Raw genomic sequence first — 22,010 nt, 5'->3', positions numbered from 1 at the left:
TCACCTCAATTCGTCGAACTGAGTCGATCGGTATATAACACTATGGGTCTCCGGGCCTTCTATAGAAAGTTTGTTTTTGGAGCGATCATATAGCCTTTACCGTATACTTAGTATACGAGAAAAGCAAAAATTTAAAAATATATGAGTGCCTTTGAAAGAAAAAAATACTTTGAAAAAACAAAATTTTCCATTGATAAAAATACAAAATTTTCATAAATAAATCGATATTAGTAACAGACAATTACAAAATTTACAAAAAATTTAAATCAATCATACAAAAAGTGTGACATAGTGGAGAAGGGAGGGGAGGGGGTTGAAATGGACAATTTTTGCTTTACGTAATTATGGGTCTTCCACAAAACTGCCAAAATATTTTTATTTCTGGGAAAATTTCAAATTGTTTGTAAAAAATTTTCATTATATAGGGAAGCTTTATATATATTTTTTCTTATATTCAAGAAATGAGCCAGCCTAAAGCTGAAAATCCCTTTAATCAAGACAAAACGAAGTGTTTATTATTTTCCATTCTTTTTTGCTTCTATCCTGATTTCTTTATTACCAGTTTCTTAACTTTTTATAAGAAATTTCCAATTTTTAAGGTGAGTTTTTATTTTAAACGTAGAGTGTAATAGAGGTGAATTTATGATTGATTAATCAATATTCAAGTCGTCCATGTTTGGATTTTTACGCTAATGTCCTTAATCAAAGAATAAAACAACGCACAAGAAGTCTACTAGGCATCACCTGGGAGAGAAAGAGAGTAGGAGAGAGTTGCCATCGTCTGGTCCATTCACTACCTATTACAAGCTTGGTAAGATTGCACTCGGGCTGTTTTGGCGCGCGCGTGCCCGCAATACTTTCCTTAGCCTAAGTCGGCTCAAGTCGATTCAGTTGGTGTTCAGCGGTCGTTGCCGGTTGTCGTTGTTTACAATTGTAGTACTCGCGTGTACAAGCTGCTGATCGTAGCGGCATTAGAGTGTTCCTAGTGATAGGCAGCTTTCGTAATCGAAGAAGACGCGAGGTTTGCACTTGATACTTGACTTCTGTCTGCCGTCGCACGCCTGTTTGTTGTCGCGAAGGCGTCTTGAAGCATTTACAACGATTGTTTGATCCTACCCGTTACAGCGGAGATGAATGTGACGAAAGCAGCTTAATATCTGGGGCGAAGTTTGATTGCCGCGTTCTACTGACCCAGAATATAGGGCCTGCCCTGCTTGTCAAACGTGCTCTAGTCGGTCAAAAGTGTGTGCTGATAACTCGGGCCCGAAATGGGTAAATTTGTTTGGTCAACTGATTGAGAGATTGAAAGTGCGTGTTGATTTCGAGTGTGGATCACCTTTGTTTATACATTGGGGAAAGCCACCGCTCATGGCAGTTTGCCGCCAATAACACTGTACTGCGAAACACAACTAGAAATACTTACTGAAAGTTAACTTTCATGTTATGATAAAGTTAAACTTCCATACTGAAAGGTTCTTGTGTTTAGTAAAACGTGACTTGAAAAACTAAACTTCAATGAGGTGGTGAATATCATAGTTTACAACAATTTTCTGTGGGTGTGAAAAGCAACAGAACTTGTAAAAAAATACATGTATTGAACTTTTGCTGATACGTTGTGCTTCTGAATCTCCAATAACATTTATATGTGCGTCGAACTGTCGATGTAAAAAATGTATTATCTGTTTAGATGTAAAAAAAATGTATGAACTATTTTTCAAATCATTGGAAAAAAAACCCTCAAACTCTGCAGTACACAGCCGAATGCTCAATCTTAAATTCAAAATATAATAAACATAAAAACTATGTTTCCCAGACCAATGTGAAAAACAAAAGAGAAATGGTGAAGTTTATTCCCATACATGGGCCTTAAAACTTATACAAAATTCAAATCAGACAAGCCAGCAGTTTTGACGAGCGATTGAGCTAGGATTTTTAAAGTATTTCCTCCCATATCAACCTGTTATCAACCTATTTCTTGAAATGTACGAGACATTCACTTTAGTGTGATTTTTGCTGAAAATTGAAGGTTTTACCAAATAGAAACGTAAGCTTTGTAAAATACTTGATAAAATGATAAAAACTCAAAAGTATCTAACAAGGAAAAGTAGCTGTTCGCTTTTCACTTGGCTTCATTCCACAAGGTAGTTGGATTTGCTATTAAATATTCGAATTTCAAATGAAATCAATACCATGTTCTGATTGATTTCTTCAAGCTTTATTTTCAAAAAATCTTTTTGTTTCGGAGACTTGTTGTTTACTTCGACTGGCATGAATCAGCAAACCATGAATCAACTCGTGAGCGATCGCCAAACTCGAACAAAATATGATACGCGCGCCAAATGTGGGAGCCCGTCCAATGTCCAACTCTGAGTTTAAGAATAAATCTCAGCACATTGAAATATTCTCCCAGCGTTATTTTTTTTCTCAGCGTTTGATATAATTTTAATGAATTTGATATAAATATTTGTTTTTCAATCTCCTGGTTTTTCATTTTGCCTATCAGAATTCTGAGAGGATTTCACTATTTCTGGGTTCTATAAAATGTTCAATTTTATGTTTAATTTTATTATTTATGTTTAATTTTAGTATTGAGTCGAGTCAAGTACGAGACACTGAAGACGACCTTACTGTTGAGGTCGAAATACGTATCTGTCAAGGTACAATTAAGTGGTGGAATTAAATAAGATTGTACAAACTCGTCTTACGACAAGTGAAGACATTCCACTAAAAAGCTCAAAATAATTTTCTTAACAATATTATTAACTGTTTTCGTTTCCAACCGAAACTTTGGGGTACTGACTAAAATTTAAAAAAATCAATCGATACTAAAACATATTCTTAAATGTTTATTGCCTTTTCCAGAACTGTGAAATCCAGCGAATGCTAGATTTTAGCAAAACATAAAAATGAAATAAATAAACAAATAAAACCACCAGTATCAGAGCAATAATAACAGCTAGTGAGCAAATAGCATCTGTTTAATCTATTATGTTTTATCCATGGTTCCGATCATTCAACCTTCGTTTGGAGCATTTACCTATAACTGTTTCATGAGATGAATATCGAAATGTTATAGGGTGAACTTTTAGCGCGATGTTTTTTGTCTAATATTGAATTACTTGAAGTCAAATAACTCAAGCTCATAACCCGAACAACACACATGTTCCAATTCAGTTGCTCTAACTCATATGTGACCAGATTCAAGTTGTTGAAAGTATACCAAATAAAAATCAAAATCGAAAAATTGGAGCGCAGATTCTCATTTTTATGATTTTTTTCAGTTCACTCATGATAGCAATAAAAACCATACAAATTTAAACGAAATCGATTGTTTGATGAATATTTTTCATATAAATGTAACAAATTTCCAAATCATTCTACAACAGTGCTACAAGTTTACCATTTCTGAATTCATCTTCAGTAACAAATAACTGGTAATTGAGTCAAACTATAACTAAATAATAATCCCTGGTTTTGAAAATCACTAATGGGAGTTTCAAAGCCTTCACTTATTATTGTTATTTCACATCCTACATTTTTCCCCAAAAAAAACAAATCTCAAAGTTATTTTTGTTAAAAACGCTATGGTGTTGGACCCAAGTTTTTCTTCTTTTTCTTATTGGCATTACATCCACAAGTGGGACATTGCCATCTCGCAGCTTAGTGTTCATTAAGCACTTTCACTGCGAGGTTTCTTAGTCTAGTTACCATTTTTGCATTCGCATTTCATGAGGCTAGCACGATGCTACTTTAATGCTTAGGGAAGTCGAGAAAATTTCCAACCCGAAAATTTCCCAGACCGGACCTGCTTTGTGGCCGCGCATCTTACCGCACGTCTATGGAAGGAACCAAGTAAAATAGCGAAAAATCAATAATGTGAAAAATTTAATATTTAGGGAATGTAATTTTGCATGCAAGTATCGATAACCCATTGTCCATAGTTCTTATTTTGCTCAAACTTTCCCACTTAGCAGAGCTTCCCAAAATAAACAGAGAGTAAGTAGTAGCATCTCCTATAGCAACACGTAAAAACAAGGTTGCGTTTGAAATTAGGAGTACAGAGCAAAATGCCCTAGCAAAGCAAATGCTGCTGTGATCTTCTGGTTGTAACAAAATTCATAAATATTTTCATCCCATGGAACAGTTCAAAAAACATAGCCAGCTGATACCATTTTAAAAGTTTGAGAAGTTTCAATAATATTGATTATTGTACCACTCATAAAAAAATCTACTCCTCCGCTTATTTTTAGTTGCAACGAAAAAAAGCTACTTTGATATTTTTGAAAATTTTGCCACCACGTGCTGGATTCTGACGGTGAATACTTTGACAGCACGTGCTATTTGTACTGTGGATAAATTTTACACATCTATGAGAGAATTTGAAAATGATCACAAAAGTTGTCATTTTGCTGCAGGACACAATATATTCGCATTCAAAGAAAAGTGCTGTTGTTCTGTTGATGGAAAACTCATCGGCTCAAAACGCCTTCTAGTTGGCAACTCTTAAGGATTACATGGAGGCGCGTGGTACATCGCAGTCCAGTGCCGCTAGGGCGTTTAGTCTCGCCAAATCGTTAGATGTTTCACCCAAATGAGGAAAAGTTTTTTCCACTTTGTGGAAAGCAGCAGCACTTATATGACATTCCACGCATGATGTAAGTGATTGCAAAGGCACGATTTATAATGGTTATCGAAGCTATCCACAATACGGTTCCAGAATTATTCCAGATTCCGTTGGAGTCAGTTGTCCCCAAAATAAGTGGCCATTTACAATTTTAAGTCAAAACAGGTCGTGCGACACCTCAAACTTCATGATTGCACAAAGCAAAGCACAAAGCAATGATGGGAATCATATTTTTAGGGTTCCTAGCCCACTCGGACTCAATCTGGCAACATCGATCACAATCCGGAGGACCTACGGAACGGCCATTTTCTAATTTGATTCAAAATAGGTCGTGCGACACCTCAAACTTCATGATTTTACAAAGCAATGATGGGAATGATATTTTTAGGGTTCCTGGCCCACTCGGACTCAATCTGGCCACATCGGTCACAATCCGGGGACCTACGGAATGACCATTTTCTAAATTGATTCAAACAGGTCGTGGGACACCTGAAACTTCATGATTTTACAAAGCAATGATGGGAATGATATTTTTAGGGTTCCTGGCCCACTCGGATCCATTCCGGCCACAATCTGGAGGACCTACGGAACGGCCATTTTCTAAATTGATTCAAAATAGGTCGTGCGACACCTCAAACTTCATGATTTTACAAAGCAATGATGGGAATGATATTTTTAGGGTTCCTGGCCCACTCGGACTCAATCTGGCCACATCGGTCACAATCCGGGGACCTACGGAATGACCATTTTCTAAATTGATTCAAAATAGGTCGTGGGACACCTCCAACTTCAGGATTTTACAAAGCTATGATGGGAATGATATTTTTAGGGTTCCTGGCCCACTCGGATTCAATTCGGCCACATCGGTCACAATCCGGGAACCAACGGAATGGCCATTTTCTCAATTGATTCAAAATAGGTCGTGCGACACCTCAAACTTCATGCAATGATGGGAATGATATTTTTAGAGTTCCTGGCCCACTCGGATCCATTCCGGCAACAATCCGGAGGACCTATGAAACGGCCATTTTCTAAATTGATTCAAGATAGGTCGTGCGACACCTCAAACTTCATGATTTTACAAAGCAATGATGGGAATCATATTTTTAGGGTTCCTGACCCACTTGGATTCAATCCGGCCACATCGGTAACAATCCGGAGGACCTACGGAACGGCCATTTTCTAAATTGATTCAAAATAGGTCCTGCGACACCTCAAACTTTATGATTTTACAAAGCAATGATGGGAATGATATTTTTAGGGTTCCTGACCCACTCGGATTCAATCCGGCCACATCAATCACATTCCAGAGACCCAGGAATTCCACCATGATATTTTTAGGGTTCCTGACCCACTCGGATTCAATCCGGCCACATCAATCACATTCCAGAGACCCAGGAATTCCACCGAAAATTTATACATAAATTCGAAAATGAAATCAACACTGGAATTTTCGGAGGAATTCCTAGATTAGTTCCCAAAAAAATCCTGAAAGAATTCCGGTGGAGACTTCAAGATTTCTACTGGGAGATCCTTCAGGAGTTTTTCCGAAAATTCCTTCTTGAGTTCCTCCGGGAGTTCCACCGGCAGTTCCTCAAAGAATTCCTGCAGGATTTTCTCCCAGAATTATTCCGGTAGTTCATTCGGCAGATCCTACGGGGGTTCCTCTGAGAATTCACCCGGGAATTTCTCCAGAATTTATTCCGGGAATTCATTCAATCTTTTTTCTGGAATTCATTTAGGCTTCTTCAGGAATATATATAGAAATTCCTCCAGAAGCTCCACCGAGAATTTTTCTGGAAGCTCCTCAATGAATTCTCCGGGAGGTCCTCTGAAGATGATGATGATGATGATGATGATCTAGCTACATACCCCTAGAAAGCTTTTAGCTAGACGAGATTTGTCTATAAGATGAATTATCCAAGCATTTTTCCGAGAATTCTTCTGGTAGTTTCACTGGCAGTTCCTTCGGGGGTTCATTTGAAAATTATCCCTGTAGTTTTTTTCAGAAATTCCTCCGGAAGTTATTTCAAGAATTCCTCCGAGAGTTCCTCCGGGAATTCCACAGGCAATTCATCCGGGTGTTTATCCAGGAATTCCTCCGGGAGTTCCACCAGTAGCTCTTCCAGGAAATCATGCAGGCTTTTTTCAGGAAATCATTTATTCCTTCTTCAGAAATTCAGCTGGAAATTCCTCCCAAAGTTCTTCCAATAGTTTCTCTGGGAGTTCCTCGAGGAATTCTTCTAAGAGTTCCTCCTTTAATTCCTCCGGGAGTTTTTACAGGAGCCCTTCTGGCAGTTCCTACGGGAATTCTTCCGGGAGGTCCACCGGAAGTTTCTACGGCAGTTCCTCCGAGTGTTTCTCTAAGAAGGAACTTCTGGAGTAATTTCCGTAGGAGCTCCCGGATCAATTTCTGGAGAAATTATCAGAGGAATTTTTGGAGGAACAGGAAGAATTTCGAGAGTAACTCTCGTAAGAACTCCTGGATGAACTCCCAAATGAAGTTCCGTAAGAGTTCCAGGAGGAACTCCTGGAAGAATTCTCAAAGGATCTCCCGGAGAAATTCTCCGAGAAACTTCTGGGGGATTTTGTAGATAAATTCCCACAAAAAACCTGAATGAATTCCCGGAGGAGCTACTGCTGGAACTCCCGAAGGAATTTTCAAAGGAACAGCCGTTGAAATACACGGAGTTAAATTTGAAGAGGAACTTCCGAAATTCCATTTCCCGTGAAATTCCTGCCATATATCCTCCAGAAATTCCCTGTGAAGTTCTTGAAGGGATTTTCGGAGGAACTCTTTGAAAAACTCCTGGATGACCTCCCGGAGGAACTCTCACAAGCACTTCCGGACGAATTCTCACAAGGAAGTCCTGAACTAATTCTTGGAGAAGTTCATGAAGGAATTTCTGGATAAATATCTGAAGGAATTCCCGGAAGATGAAATGCTGAAGAAAATACCGGATCAATTCCCGGAGGTTGGTTCTGAAGAAATTCATGGAAGAACTTTTGGAAGATATCTTGCAGGAACTCTCAAATTAGGATCCGAATGAAATTCTGGTGTAAATTTCTAGTAAAGTCCGGAAAGCATTCTAGGACAATTAAGCGGAAAAAGCGGGAGTAATTCCTGGAGAAGTACCTGAAGCAATTCCCGGGAAAATACCTGGAAGAATTTTCGAGGAAATACATGGACGAATTCCTGGAGAAATTTCTAAAGAAATTTTGAGATGAATTCTTGAAGGATATTCTGAAGTAATAGCGGAATGAAATCCTAGAGGATTTCGCTATTAAATTTATGAAGGTATTCCCGGAAAAAACTCCTGAAAGTTATCCTGGAGAAATTAAAGGAAGAATTCCTGGGAGAATGCCCGGAGAAGTTCCTAGAAGAATTTCCGAAGGAATTTCTCATAAATTTACAAGTGAAATTATGGAGCGAAATCGGAAGATTTCCGTCATAAATTTCTGAAGAAACTTCTAGTGGAATTTTGGGAGGAAATTCCGTTTGTATTCTTGAAGGAACATTCGAATGTATTCCTGAAGGAAATGCCGGAGATTCTTCTGGAAAAATAGCCAAAGAAATGTCTAGAAGGGAAAATTGAAGAAGAAAAGAAATCTTCAAAGAATTTCCCCATGAATTTCCTAAATAACAAATTTAGTGAAGGGTTTCTAGATAAGGAGAAATTAAAACTACATGAGAAAAAATTTCGAACGGTGCTCAGAGGAATAATTCTACCGTACAGTGGATAGCCTCGAAGCTAGTATAAATCGAAACTTGGGATCCATCCGGATGGAATGCAATTTGTTGCGAAAGAATCGCTCAAGAAATGCGATTTTGACAGCAGTTTAGATTTTTGAAAGCCCTTAAAAACAGACGTTGGGGACGGAAAGGTTAAAATAAATCGATTTTATTAGAATTTACACAGAAGTTCTGACTCGTTTTGTTAGTGATTGGTGACTGCAGAAAATCCGATAGCGTCAGTAGGTGTCCCAGGGGCGGCCATCGGCAAGTGTTTGCTGAAAAAATGTGAACGAAAGGATGGCGACATCACGACTGCTACGTGCACATAAAATTTAGCGCATATACGAGTCTCACGAAGTTTTTGTATCTCACATTAACATTAGTGAGTCGCCTTGAGACATCTCAAGCTCATGCGCTTTTTGTCATGGGAAACCTTTGCAAACAGCAGCGGAGGTGCGTAAAACAGCTTGGGCGGGATATTTTCATTCAATAATATCGTCGCCTAGCACATGAGATGAGTCGCATGAGACGAACGTTGAGACACGCTCACTCAGTTATTTTATGCGTGCGCTAGCTTCTGTCGTCGCACTGAATCGATGCTACATGAGTTTTTGTAGCTCATGGCTACTTTTGTCCATGTAATACATCAGCATTCAGAGACTTTGGTATGTAGCTGTTCTGCGATAGATCCTCGAGTGACCGTCGTCGGCGTCAGTAGATTTCAAGCAAAATCTTCTCACATGATTCTGATTTTTGTTTTCCTGTCGTTGGTTATTTGGAAATATTTGATTTTAGTAAACACCAGGACAGCTGAAATGTTTTATTAAATGATTATTTCCTTACTAACTGGAATTTTTACACGTTTTTTACAAGTTTGGATTGCCACCCAATAAACTAGGTACGGCTTATTTTTATAACGGGGCCTTTCCAAATATTAACAAAAACCTAATGTTTGAATCCTGTGACAGAAAATGTACCGCTAAATGGCTACACACGCTACAGGGGCGAATAAATGTTCTACCGCAACTACCGCCGACGGCCATCACTGATGCCATTTAGACCGCTACCAATGCGAGCATTGCTTTTAAATGTTGTGAATAATGCTTCTTTCCAATCATTAACACCAGCAAAACAAGTTAGAGTTCCGCGAGAAAATTTTACTTGAGCATCAAATTCAAATACGGCAAATCAAACCTTCTTCTGGAAGAAATTTATTTTCATAATGCACCTTTGTAATCACAAACACCATTCGAAGTTATTTCACTTAAGTGCCGCTGCCATGAATCACATCGGCGTACAGGGGAGAGACGTGACAGATTTCAAACAGCGCAGCGGTGCGCCGATGCAAAAAGTGCGGTGGCGCGCACCTCTAGGAATCGAGCTCATTGGAAATACCATGAGTTGGCTTCGAGATTTGGTTTCAGCAGCCATCTGTCTATGAATTAAATTTGATTTTGTTTTCTATTTTATTGGATTTTGTTTATTTTAGTTTGATGGGATTTGGAAAAGTCTCCGTAGACTTCAGGGTGTGAGGTACTTAGGAAAAGTCGTCGAAAGTCTATCAAGGGGGAGGGGAACTAAAATTTGATCTACGTGGTTTTTGGTCAGCCTCTTTCGAAAAATATACCGAAAAAAATCTCGAAGAATTTGCCGAAGAAATTGCCGACGAAATTTTAAATAATTTGACGAGGAAAACCCAAAGAATTTTTCGAGGAAATTTCAAAGTTCTAACCAAGCATTTTCTTAAGAATTCCCAAAGGAATTTCCCGTGGAAATTCCAAAAAATTTACTGATGAAGTTTCAGAGAAATTCCCGAAGTAAATAAAGAATTTCCATAAAAGAATTTAGGATATTTACCATTTTGACTCAATTTCCGAACATGACTCATATTCTGAACATTACCTTTGAAATGGTCATTTTGGCTTTATTCGTGTAATTTTGTAATTTTCTCCACGGAAGATTGAATTCGTTTGTAATCGTGATCCTCAGTGCGAAAAACCAACGAAAGTTTTAGTTTAAACGCCAGTGTTAAGAATATGATTCATGTTCGGGCTTTGAGTCAAAACGGCATAACTTCAAAAAAAAATCTAGAAAATAAAATCTTGTAAAAAACTTTCAAAGCAATAAAATATTTTTTTTTTTTTTATCTATTGTGTTTATTTGACAGGCTCAGGCGTGTATAACACTTAACGGAGCCGAGACTTTATGATATTTACAATCGATATCATCTTATTATCAACAGTTAGTAAGGGAAAAGGGTATAGACCAAGATACTCGTGGCGACTCAAGGTTAGATTGCGTAATTTCAGGACGGACTAGGTTGGGATTTAGGTTTGAGGTATTTCAGCTGCTCATCCGGGTATTTGACGTCAATAACGGTATGGCGTAGTGTCGGGCTCGAGTTGTGGTTCGTCAGGAGCATCTTCCGGATGGCCATAGCTTCGTATTACACAGAACAATAAGACAAAACAAAAACGAGAAAGAAAAAAGATAGGGTATTAGACTTTTATGTCAGACGAGCAAAGAAAGGCATAGATGGCCTGCATATAAACCACATCGCGATCCCCCAAAACACCTCTTACTTCCCTGTAGGGTTGTTTACCTCGGGCCACAAGGGTATCCAATAGTTGCTCTCTGGAGGCGTTGTTTTCCGAGCAATACCAAACTACGTGATCGATGTCATCGTAACCGGCTCCACACCTACATAGGTTGCTATCAACCAGGTTTATTCTATAGAGGTGTGCGTTTAGTGAATAGTGATTGGACATAAGTCTCGACATCGTGCGAATGAAGCCTCGGCTTAAGTCCTCACCTCTGAACCACGCTCGCGCAGAAACTTTAGGAACTATGGAAAAGAGCCACCGTCCAAGTTCATTGTGTGACCAAATCATTTGCCAATTTTGAAGAGTACTCTGACGGACTAATGGGAAAAACTCGTTGTTCGAGATTTGTCTATCATAAACTTCACCTTACTGTGCGCCCACCTTTGCTAGCGAGTCCGCCTTCTCATTGCCATAGATTAGGCAATGGGATGGGACCCATACAAAGGTAATCTTAAATGATCTTTCGACCAAATCACGCATCTGCTCTCTTACAGTTGTAAGAAAGTAAGATGCGTGCTTAACAGGTTTCATCGACCGGAGTGCCTCGATAGAACTAAGACTATCCGAGAAGATGAAATAATGGTCTACGGGCTGATCGGAAATTATCCCCAAAGCGAAATTAATTGCTGCCAGCTCAGCAACATAAACCGAACACGGTTCTTGAAGTTTTCGGAAGGTGGTTGAATTTACGTTGAAAACACCGAAGCCAGTGGATCCGTTAATGCGAGAACCATCAGTGAAATATCTGTTATTGCAATTGACATGTTCATATTTTTCAGAAAAAATGGAAGGTATTAGATATTTGTCGAAGATGATCTGGTATTCCTTGAATAGCGTGTTTCATGGACAGATCGTATTCAATTGAGGAACTGTCGTTGACGAAGTGAACTCGAGGTGGATTATAACATGGAAGACAGAGATCTGTCGATATGTAGTTGAGATAGACTCGCAGGTATCTTGAATGATGAGCCAGTTCAAGCATATTATCGAAGTTTTCTAATACAAGTGTGTTACTTGTTCCACATTTGATCAGTATTCTAAGTGAGAGCTCCCAGTAACGGTGCTTTAAGGGAGTGACTCCAGCAAGCACCTCCAGGCTCATGTTATGCGTTGAATGCATACAGCCAAGGGCAATACGCAAACAACGATATTGAATTCGTTCCAATTTGATTAGGTGGCACTCAGCTGCTGAGAGGAAGCAGAAAGAGCCATACTCTAAAACAGAGAGAATAGTCGTTTTATATAGTTTGATGAGGTCTTCCGGGTGAGCGCCCCACCATGTTCCGGAGATAGAACGGAGAAAATGGATCCTTTTTCGGCATTTCTCTAACAAATAATCAATATGGGTCTTCCAGGTACACTTAGAATCAAACCAGACCCCAAGGTATTTAGAAGATAAAGATTGGTTTATGTCATCTTTCAACAGCTTTAGTTTCAGTTGAGCAGGGTACCGCTTCTTAGTAAACACAACCAATTGAGTTTTTTGCGGAGAGAACTCGATCCCTAAATGTCTGGCCCAAACAGTCAGGTTATTTAGGAATTTTGCAATGGTCTTTGCAGGACTTCTGCACATGAACCTCTTAGGGAGATCACGGCATCATCTGCAAGTTGTCTAAGCGTGCATTGTCCTTCCAAACAATTGTCAATATCTTTAACATAGAAATTGTAAAGCAAGGGACTTAAACATGAACCTTGGGAAGGCCCATGTAGCTATTTCTGGAAGTTGTCAGAGTGCCGAGTAAAGTTCATGTGTTTTACTGACAACAAATTGTACAAGAAATTATTCAAAATAACGGGTAATCCACTACTGTGCAGATTTTCCGACAGTACTTCTATGGAAACAGAATCAAAAGCGCCCTCAATATCCAAGAAAACTGAAGCCAGTTGCTCCTTGTGCGCATAGGCCAGCTGTATATCTGAAGAGAGCAACGCTAGACAGTCATTTGTTCCTTTACCTTTTCGAAACCCGAATTGAGTATTTGACAGTAATGCATTTTGCTCGACCCAATGGTTAATTCTTGAAAGGATCATTTTCTCCAATAATTTTCTCATGCATGATAGCATGGCAATCGGTCGGTATGAATTGTGATTAGACGCTGGTTTCCCAGGCTTTTGAATAGCTATTACTTTGACCTGGCGCCATTCTGGTGGTACGATGTTGTACTCCATGAAACAGTTGTACAGGTCAAGTAATCGTCTTTTAGCGATATCTGGGAGGTTTTTAGAAGATTGAATTTGATATTATCGCATCCCGGAGAAGAATTGTTTGATGAAAGAAGAGACATAGATAGTTCCAGCATTGAGAATGGTCCACCCAAAGAACCGGGATCAAGCGTAGATTCTCGAAATAGCGGTTCAGCTGGTACGGAATCTGGACAGACCTTTTTTGCGAAGTTGAATATCCATCGATCGGAGTATTCTTCACTCTCGTTGGTGGAAATGCGGTTCCGCATGTTGCGGGCCGTTTTCCAAAGTGTTGTCATTGAGGTTTCTCGTGATAGTCCCTCGACAAAACGTCGCCAGTAGCTACGTTTTTAGCCTTGAGAAGATTTTTGAGCTTTCTTTCAAGCCTCAAATACTCTTCGAAAAGCTCAGACCTTCCGTGTTTACGGAAAGCCTTGAAGGCATCAGATTTCTCGGAATACAACTTAGTACATTCATCATCCCATCCAGGAGTGGCTGGTCTTCTTATGACAGATGTACTTGGAACGCGTCGTTTCTGAGCTTCTAGTGCGCTTTTATGAATCAATTCGGTAAGGAATCGATACTCATCCAGTGGAGGAAGAATATCAGTTGATTCAATACCAATGTTTACCGCCGATGATTTTGCCAGTCAATGTTTTTCGTGAGGTCGAAAGGAACATTAACTGGCACTGATCGTTGATAGCCGCTTTTGATTGTGGTGACTATCGGCATGTGGTCACTACCATGGGGATCTTGGATTACCTTCCACGTGGAATCTAATGATAGTGAATTAGAGCATAAAGACAGATCTATTCGACTTTCCTGACCTTGAGGTCCTATTCGAGTTACTTCGCCTGTGTTCAAAATATTCAAGTTGAAATCGTCGCACAAGTCATAGAAAATAGGCGCTCTGTTATCGTCTCTAGTTTCGCCCCATGCAATACCATGTGCATTCATATCACCCAGTATTAAAACTGGGGATGATAAAAGAGAGACTGCGCTCCAAAGATGCCGACGATTAAGTGAGGCATTTGGGAAATATACACTGAAGCTATGCAAAGGTCTTTATTCTTTACATTTACTTGGCAAGCGACGATTTCTAAACCATTAACAGTCGGAATGGGAATTTTGTAGAAAGTGTGATTCCCAAAAGAACGCCACCATAATGATCATTCCGATCTTGGCGAATAATGTTAAAATCGTGGAAGTTGATTTCATCTTCAGAAGAAAGCCATGTTTCACAGAGTGCAAATATATCGCAATCGGAGTTGCGAATTAAAAACTTAAACACGTCCAATTTATGTTTCAGACTATGACAGTTCCACTGCAGCACAGTGATTGTATCTTGTATGGCCGTATTATCCATCGAAAGATACAAGTCCTGCAAGAAGGGGCCATGAAACAGTCAATTGCTTCAGATAACTTTCAACTGTTGGAATAAAGAGGTCAATGATTGGCCTCAATGAATTCGGAATATTGAACAAGTTCAAAATACGATCCACAAGATCCTTAAAGGATATCAATCCTCGCTTGGACGAGATTCTTTTCTTAGAAGTGCGAGTAGCAGTTTTCTGCTCAGAGATATTCCTTGCCTGATGTTTCTTTGTAACATCAGTTTTAGGCAATGGCGGGAATGTCTTACTGCAACATGGGTCAAAAGGAGCAGTATAGACAGGCTGCTTCGGAATTTTAAATAATCCCCCATTACCATTAGATCTTGCAAGCTTCTAGGGATGATTTTTGTTTTCTTACGGCGCAATCCCGGAGAAGACAGTTTCTTCCTCTTTTCGGGTACGTGTACCTCCGCAGAATCATCCATATCGGCTACGTCAGAGTCCGATTCGTCTATGGAAATGACATCATAAAAATCACTTACTTGAACGGCAGCTGAAATAGCAGCCGTTGCGTTGGCAGTTGCGGATGTGTCTTGCGACTTCACCATTTCTGCATACGACTGCTTAGAGCGCTGTACTAATGAATGCTTAACTTTTTGGGTGCGCTTTTTGTACACCGGACATTCTTAGAACCATGGGGAGGGTCCATGCCACAATAAGCGCACTTTGTAACTTGTTGTTGGCAGGACTCCTCCTATGCCTTTCAAAACATTTGCCACAACGGGGCTTGTTGTCGCAAAACTCGGCAGTGTGCCCCAACTGTTTGCAGTTGGTGCAATTAAAAACCCTGAGTACAAAAAGACGCACCGGAAACAACATTAACATATTAACATATTTTCGATATCTACATATTTTGAGAGTATCGAACCGGCAAACGTTACCCGTAGCGAACCTGACTTCGAATATACTTTTTTAGCATCTACCATAGCTGCTGAATGCAATTCCTTGCAATCCAGAATGTCCACGGTAGATTGCAGGGCATTCTTTAAACGGCCTTTTCCTGCAAGCACATCCTTACAAGTCAGGCTCGCTGCGTTAATTACGCCTTCAATCTCGACCTCCCGCGAGGGCACATAAACCAAATATTCCACATTATAGTTCTGGTCTTTTGCGATAGCATTTGCATCCTGGTATGTAGGTGCGGTTACACGTAGTTTGCTCCGATTGATTTGATGAAAATCAGTTTTCGGAAAACGACGCGTCAAATCACGTTTGATTCCTAGGAAATCAATACTTTTCACTTTCTGCCGAAAGTAAACAACCCAAGGCCCAGGCGAAGAAGCCTGGTAGAATCGCGTGCGAACGACATTGTCTTTGGGAGGCGTCTCGCCTCCGTTTTCTTCGTCCATGAAATGTAATACAAAACCCCCCCCCCCCCAAAAAAAAATAGAAGAGAAAAAAAAAATACTAATAGGTTTTAATTATAATAATAACAAAACAATCACACACACAAAAACAACGAAGAAAAAAAAATTCAAAGTTTTTAATAATAATTCAGGCAACCTTTTTTGCGTTTCGTCCCACTCTAATGCAACGGTGCCACCCTTGCCTAATGACAGGCAGAGCACACAAAGCTTCACCACTGGTGCGTGGATGAAAGTTAAACGAATGCAAAGACACAATGGGATACAATCGTTTTACGTCGCCTGCTTTCTGCCTACCCGAGTAGGTAGTGTCGTCGATATCCACCTGACGCTGACTCATACTGATCGTCGTCGCAGCACTTGATAAAAAAAAAACCAAACTAACGAGACTGCAATAGCATCGCTAGAACAGCTCGCTTCCTTAACTAGTCGGCTGGATAAATCACCTTGTAACTAGCTTTACACTCGCGTAGGCAACTTAACGATATAAAAACAACCCGCCGAATATTAAACGGGGGAAAAAAAACTCTAGCGGTATAAAGCGCGTCACGTGATGAGACACGGGAGTAAAATACGTCCGGCTCGTCCAGAAACACGACAAGGAATGCAATAAAATATTGCCACGCCGCCGGCTAAAATAACTTCAAGCGTGACCTTAAAAATGCCGCCGCCACCAGCTTCTAACAGCATCAAAATAAATCGAACCTAGTTTATTGGTTCGCAACCACAAACTCGAAAACAGCACAAAAGATAAGCACTAAGAAAAGATTTATTTCAAATTTTCGATTTTCTGATTCATATTCAATTCAGTGAATTCAATCAAAATCAGAACATTTTCTAGCTGTTCTTGTGATTGTTAAAATCAATGATTTTCAAATTGTGCATTTTCAACAACTAACGCAACAAGCGCAAAGTCGAAAATCTTTTGAGAAAATTTCACTTAAGGTTTCAGTCGCTTGGATAGAGAATGTGTAAATTCAATACAATCATATAGGGCACTGTACGAACAAATCTCTTTCTTTTCCGATCTTCATGAAACTTAGAGAACAACAAGGCCAGTAACTATCAATTTCGACAGTGAGTGGCCTTGTTGTTTTCTTATTTCTTTGCAGTAAGAAACACACGCTAACTTTCACCTACTCAGTGACTGAGTAAAATTGTATTGTTCTCTCTCTATCCCACGGAAATTTTACTTAATTTCCGTCAAAAGCAGGACAACTCAAAACTATGAGTAGTCCTGCTTTTGACGGAAATTGAGTAATATTTCCGTGGGAAGAAAAGAGATGGCAATACAATTTTACTCAGTCACTAAGTAGGTGAAAGTTAGAGAGCAGATAAAGCTCGTTCGCGCAGTACCCAATGGAAATCAATCTGTAATGTAATGTAAACAATTGACACACGGAAGCATTGATTGTACCCCGTTCGGCATAGTGCCATTTGGCATAATGTCGTTTGGCATAAAGTCGTTTGGAATAATGGCCGTTTGGCATAATGGTCGCTTGGCATAAGGTCATTTGGCATAATTGTTATTTAAACTGCGTGATTAATAAGTAAGATATGTCGAGGCATTCGGTTAATACATGGGCAATTCATGATAATTGGAAACAGGATTGTACGGCGTGGCCAATTAAAAATAAAGAATCTCTCTTCAAAACTGGAACATTTCAAATGTGGACACACCTACCAGCGAGATAAATCAGCAATAAATTAATTTGTCATTGGGGGCCAATTTTGTTTTCCGTCTAAAAGTATGCTAGAATACATGCCTTTTTTCCCTTTTATTGGAAAAGTAATTCGTATACTCCTATGCGTTATGTATTTTTTTTTAAGAAATCATATTTTCGCGCTCTCCCAAAACGCTCATACATGCAGACATCACTACTATTTGTCAAGTCTATTGGTATATAGCATTATGGAACTCCTGTCTTCTGTCAGGTCATATGTTCTCTTCCTAGACAGGACTGACGCGTGCTTTTGAATAAAGAATCAAAGAGAGGAAAATACATAATTTTCGAAAAGGAATCATTTTGAAAAATGGATTTATTTTCACTTACCTTAAACTTAGCAAATGCAACCTTTAAAAAAAGGATCATATATACCGAGCAAATGTTTTAAAAAAAGCAGAAGTCGTAGCCTCTTTGGCTTCTGCTGGGCAAATGCATCCTTCGAAAGTAGGGATCATTACTTGGAGAAACGAATGCAGCGTGAACCTCAATTGGCAGCAGTGTTGAAAGAGAAGATTCGTAACTACGAACGCAGTGGGTATATCGAGAAGCTGACGGAGAGTCAACTATCAGAGCATTTTCCACGTGTGTGGTACCTTCCTGTCTTCCCCGTGGTGAATCCTAACAAGCCTGGAAAACTGCGCCTTGTGTGGGATGCCGCGGCAAAGGTGGCGGGAACGACCAACTTACTTCTCTACCATCGGTGCTGCGTCGTTTCCGAGAATTTCGCATCGCCGTCACTGGCGATATCCGGGAAATGTTTCACCAAGTGATGGTGAACAAGAACGACCAGCAATGCCAGCGATTCTTGTGGCGCGACGGTGAGCAAGATCGAAGTCCAGATGTCTACGCAATGAAGGTAATGACGCAGTACGTAAAGAATCACAGTGCACAAAGATTTCAGAATCAATTTCCGCGAGCAGTCGAAGCGATAGTCAAAGAACATTACGTCGACGATATGCTTTCTAGTGAGGAGTCGGAAGCAGACGCAATTAAGCTGGCAAAAAATGTTCGTTTTGTACACGTAGAGGCTGGATTCGTAATACGCAACTGGTTATCAAACTCGAAGCGTGTGTTACAGAAATTGGAGTCAAAACCCTGTGAGAAGAGCTTAAACTTGTCAAGTGAGCTGGGAACGGAGAAGGTTCTCGGCATGTGGTGGTGCACTGCCACCGACTCATTCACCTTCAAGATATCTCCAAGGATCCACACAGACTTACTCCAGAGTCACATCGTGCCAACTAAAAGACAAGTTCTAAACACGATGATGATGATCAAAGATCCACTAGAACTACATGGCAAACTTCCTTATGTTCCTGAAAATATTGCTGCAGGATGTTTGGAGAAGCTGTGTTGACTGGGATGACCAGATCAAGGATGAGGAGTTCGTGAAGTGGGAGATGTGGCTGCGAGTTCTTCTTCTTGGAAAACTTTTGCGTACCTAGGTGTTACCGGGTGAAGACCAGCATTGAACATCAGAACGTGATACAACTTCATATGTTTGTAGATGCGTCGGAAAACGGATTTGCAGCGGTTGCGTATCTGCGATTTGAAGAAAACGGCGCAGTGGAATGCGCGCTTGTCGGCGCGAAAGCATGAGTAGCTCCATTGCGGTTCGTGTCAATCCCTAGACTATAACTTCAGGCAGCGATAACCGGAGCTCGTTTAGCGAACGACGTCATGAAAACTCACAAACTGAAACCTGCGCAAAGGTTCTTCTGGTCAGATTCTCGCGACTTTCTCTGCTGGCTTAATTCCGATCACCGAAAATACAGTCAGTTCGTTGCAGTGCGTGTCAGTGAATTGTTGGAACTAACGGATGTAAACGAGTGGAGCTGGATATCGACCAAATTGAATGTCGCCGATGATGCGACGAAGTGGCAAAAGTTGCCAGATCTGACATCAGCAAGTCGATGGTTTCGTGGCCCAAATTTCCTGTGGAAGTCGAGGGATCAGTGGCCAGCCCAGACGCCCGAGTTCGATGAAACGTCAGAAGAAATACGTCCGCGAGTACTCTATCACCTTGCGCAGCATGAACTTTTTCGATGGGAAGATTTTTCAAGCTGGAAGCATCTTCTGCGTTGCGTAGCGTACGTACGAAGGTATCTGACAAATCTACGCAAGAGACTGGTGAAGAATCCCATCGTAACCAGTCCGTTGACGCAGAAAGAGTTGAGTGAAGCTGAATTGATGATCTATAATTTGCTGCAGGACGCTGAGTTCGCCTCTGAGATCGGGCTACTGAAAGAGCCGAAAGATCTGCTGGTAAATAAGAAGTTGCCGAAGAGCAGCGCGCTATACAAGCTTAGTCCGTTCCTAGACGGAGACGGATTGCTGCGTATGAAGGGTCGTATAAACACATGTCCCTCCTTAGCCGTGTGGTAAGATGCGCGGCTACAAAGCAAGACCATGCTGAGGGTGGCTGGGTTCGATTCCCGGTGCCGGTCTAGACCATTTTCGGATTGGAAATTGTCTCGACTTCCCTGGGCATGAAAGTATCATCGTGTTAGCCTCATGATATACGAAATGCAGAAATGGTAACTTGGCTTAGAAACCTCGCAGTTATTAACTGTGGAAGTGCTTAATGAATATTAAGCTGCGAGGCGGCGCTGTCCCAGTGAGGGATGTAATGCCAACGAAGAAGAAGATAAACACATGTGAAGCCGTAGATGAGAGCGCGAAACATCCGATACTGCTACCCAAGCGCCACCCAGTAACGAACTTAATCGTAGCCAGTGATCATCAGCAGTACTACCATATGAACCATCAGACAGTACTCAATGAAATTCGACTAAAATTCTACGTGCCTCAGCTCCGCTCAACATACAATCGTGTGCGGAATCGATGTCAGCTTTGTAAGAACCGCCAGGCAACACCAGCTACACCGTATATGTCTGCTTTTCCACCTGCACGATTGAAAGCATTCTGCCTTTGTAGGGATGTAGAGATTGACTACTTTGGGCAGATGTACGTGATTGTTGGCCGGAGGACCGAAAAACGATAGAGAGTGTTGATCACCTGCCTCACTATACGAGCCATGCACATCGAAGTCGCACACAGCCTCACGACAGACTCATATACCCTCGCCATTCGGAACTTCGTCGCAAGAAGAGGTTCTCCTGTAGAAATAGTCAGTGATCATGGCACCAACTTTATCGGAGCTAGTCGAGAGTTAAAGGAAGCACTGCAGCAAGTGAACCAGGACAAACTGATGGAATACTTCGTCACCGCCGACACCAAGTAGTCGTTTAATCCACCTGCTTCTCCGCACTTCGGCGGAGCCTGGGAAAGACTAGTCCAGTCCGTGAAGAAGGCCTTAAAGCACACCCAACTCACACGCACACCCACCGACGAACTACTACGAAACATGTTGACAGAAATAGAACTTATTGTCAATTCACGGTCGTTGACCGAACTGCCGCAAAACGACGAACACAGTCTAAGCCCCCGATCGCGTTTGATGATAGCAGCTGTACTGTGAAGCATACTTGGAGGATGTCACAGGTCTACGGCAACAAATTCTGGCGACGCTGGGTTACCGAATACCTACCAACCCTGACCCGAAGGACGAAATGGTTTTGCCGAAGGGTATGCTGGCCGAAAGGTCGTGTGGTTCGCACTATCCTATCCAAGGATGGACAGGTTCGTCGGGCTTTGGTGAAGACAGCAACTGGACTGCTTGAGAGACCAGCCGTGAAGCTAGCAGTGTTGGACGTCGGTGCAACTGTAAGTACGTCGGACCGGTGATTCCGAGTACTGGGGGAGGGGGGTGAGTGTCGCAACTTTCGTTGCTTCGCACCACACAATCAACGTCAGCGAAAATGATAGCCTCTCGATATAGTTACATTGCTCCGTTGAAGTGCCCCCAACACTTACCGCGTCACTGCTACGTACGTCAGTCGGAATAGAAGAAGGAAGAAAGCGCAAAACGTCAGAAAGTAGAAAGCGAGGGAAAAAGTGCAAGTCAGGCTAGGCGCGAAAACATACCAGTTCGTCTTAAGCTCGTAAATACATGTTTTTCGTTCATGTTCAGAAAACGTTTGTCGAGTTATAAATTATAATCGTAGGACAGTGACGATTACTGTGATTACGCGAGCAGTTACCGGGTTGTACGATAGCAGTTTGTAAAACATACCCACTATCGCTAAATGCAGACAGATCACGTGTGTACGTACGTAATTGAATAACTGTTATAACATGTCCCAAAACTCAATATCAGGTTATTAGACAGACTCGGATTCGGAATTCATGTCAGTTCGAACATTGCTCACTGTAGGAACACAGAACAGATGAGCCACAGGTCAGATTATATTGATAAACTTCAGACATGAAACTTAACCAGTCTTAATTATAGCTACCCATTACCGATCGCTCGATACTA

The 22,010-nt window shown here is 40.9% G+C and overlaps 1 protein-coding gene across 4 annotated transcripts in view; it reads left to right on the top strand.

Moving 5' to 3' along the window:
• The first annotated feature begins 869 nt into the window (after positions 1–869).
• LOC134227326 (uncharacterized) overlaps positions 870–22,010 on the top strand; it is a 72,811-nt gene continuing 51,670 nt past the window's right edge. The window contains exons 1-2 of one of the 4 annotated variants that reach the window (XM_062708720.1): positions 872–1,021; positions 1,126–1,272. The gene's annotated coding sequence lies outside the window, so the exon portion shown is untranslated. The other 3 variants (XM_062708718.1, XM_062708721.1, XM_062708719.1) reach the window with 3 other exon arrangements.

The sequence above is a fragment of the Armigeres subalbatus genome, chromosome 3, assembly GCF_024139115.2.
Source record: "Armigeres subalbatus isolate Guangzhou_Male chromosome 3, GZ_Asu_2, whole genome shotgun sequence".
Classification (NCBI taxonomy): domain Eukaryota; kingdom Metazoa; phylum Arthropoda; class Insecta; order Diptera; family Culicidae; genus Armigeres; species Armigeres subalbatus.
This window is presented reverse-complemented; position numbering and strand designations above follow the sequence as displayed.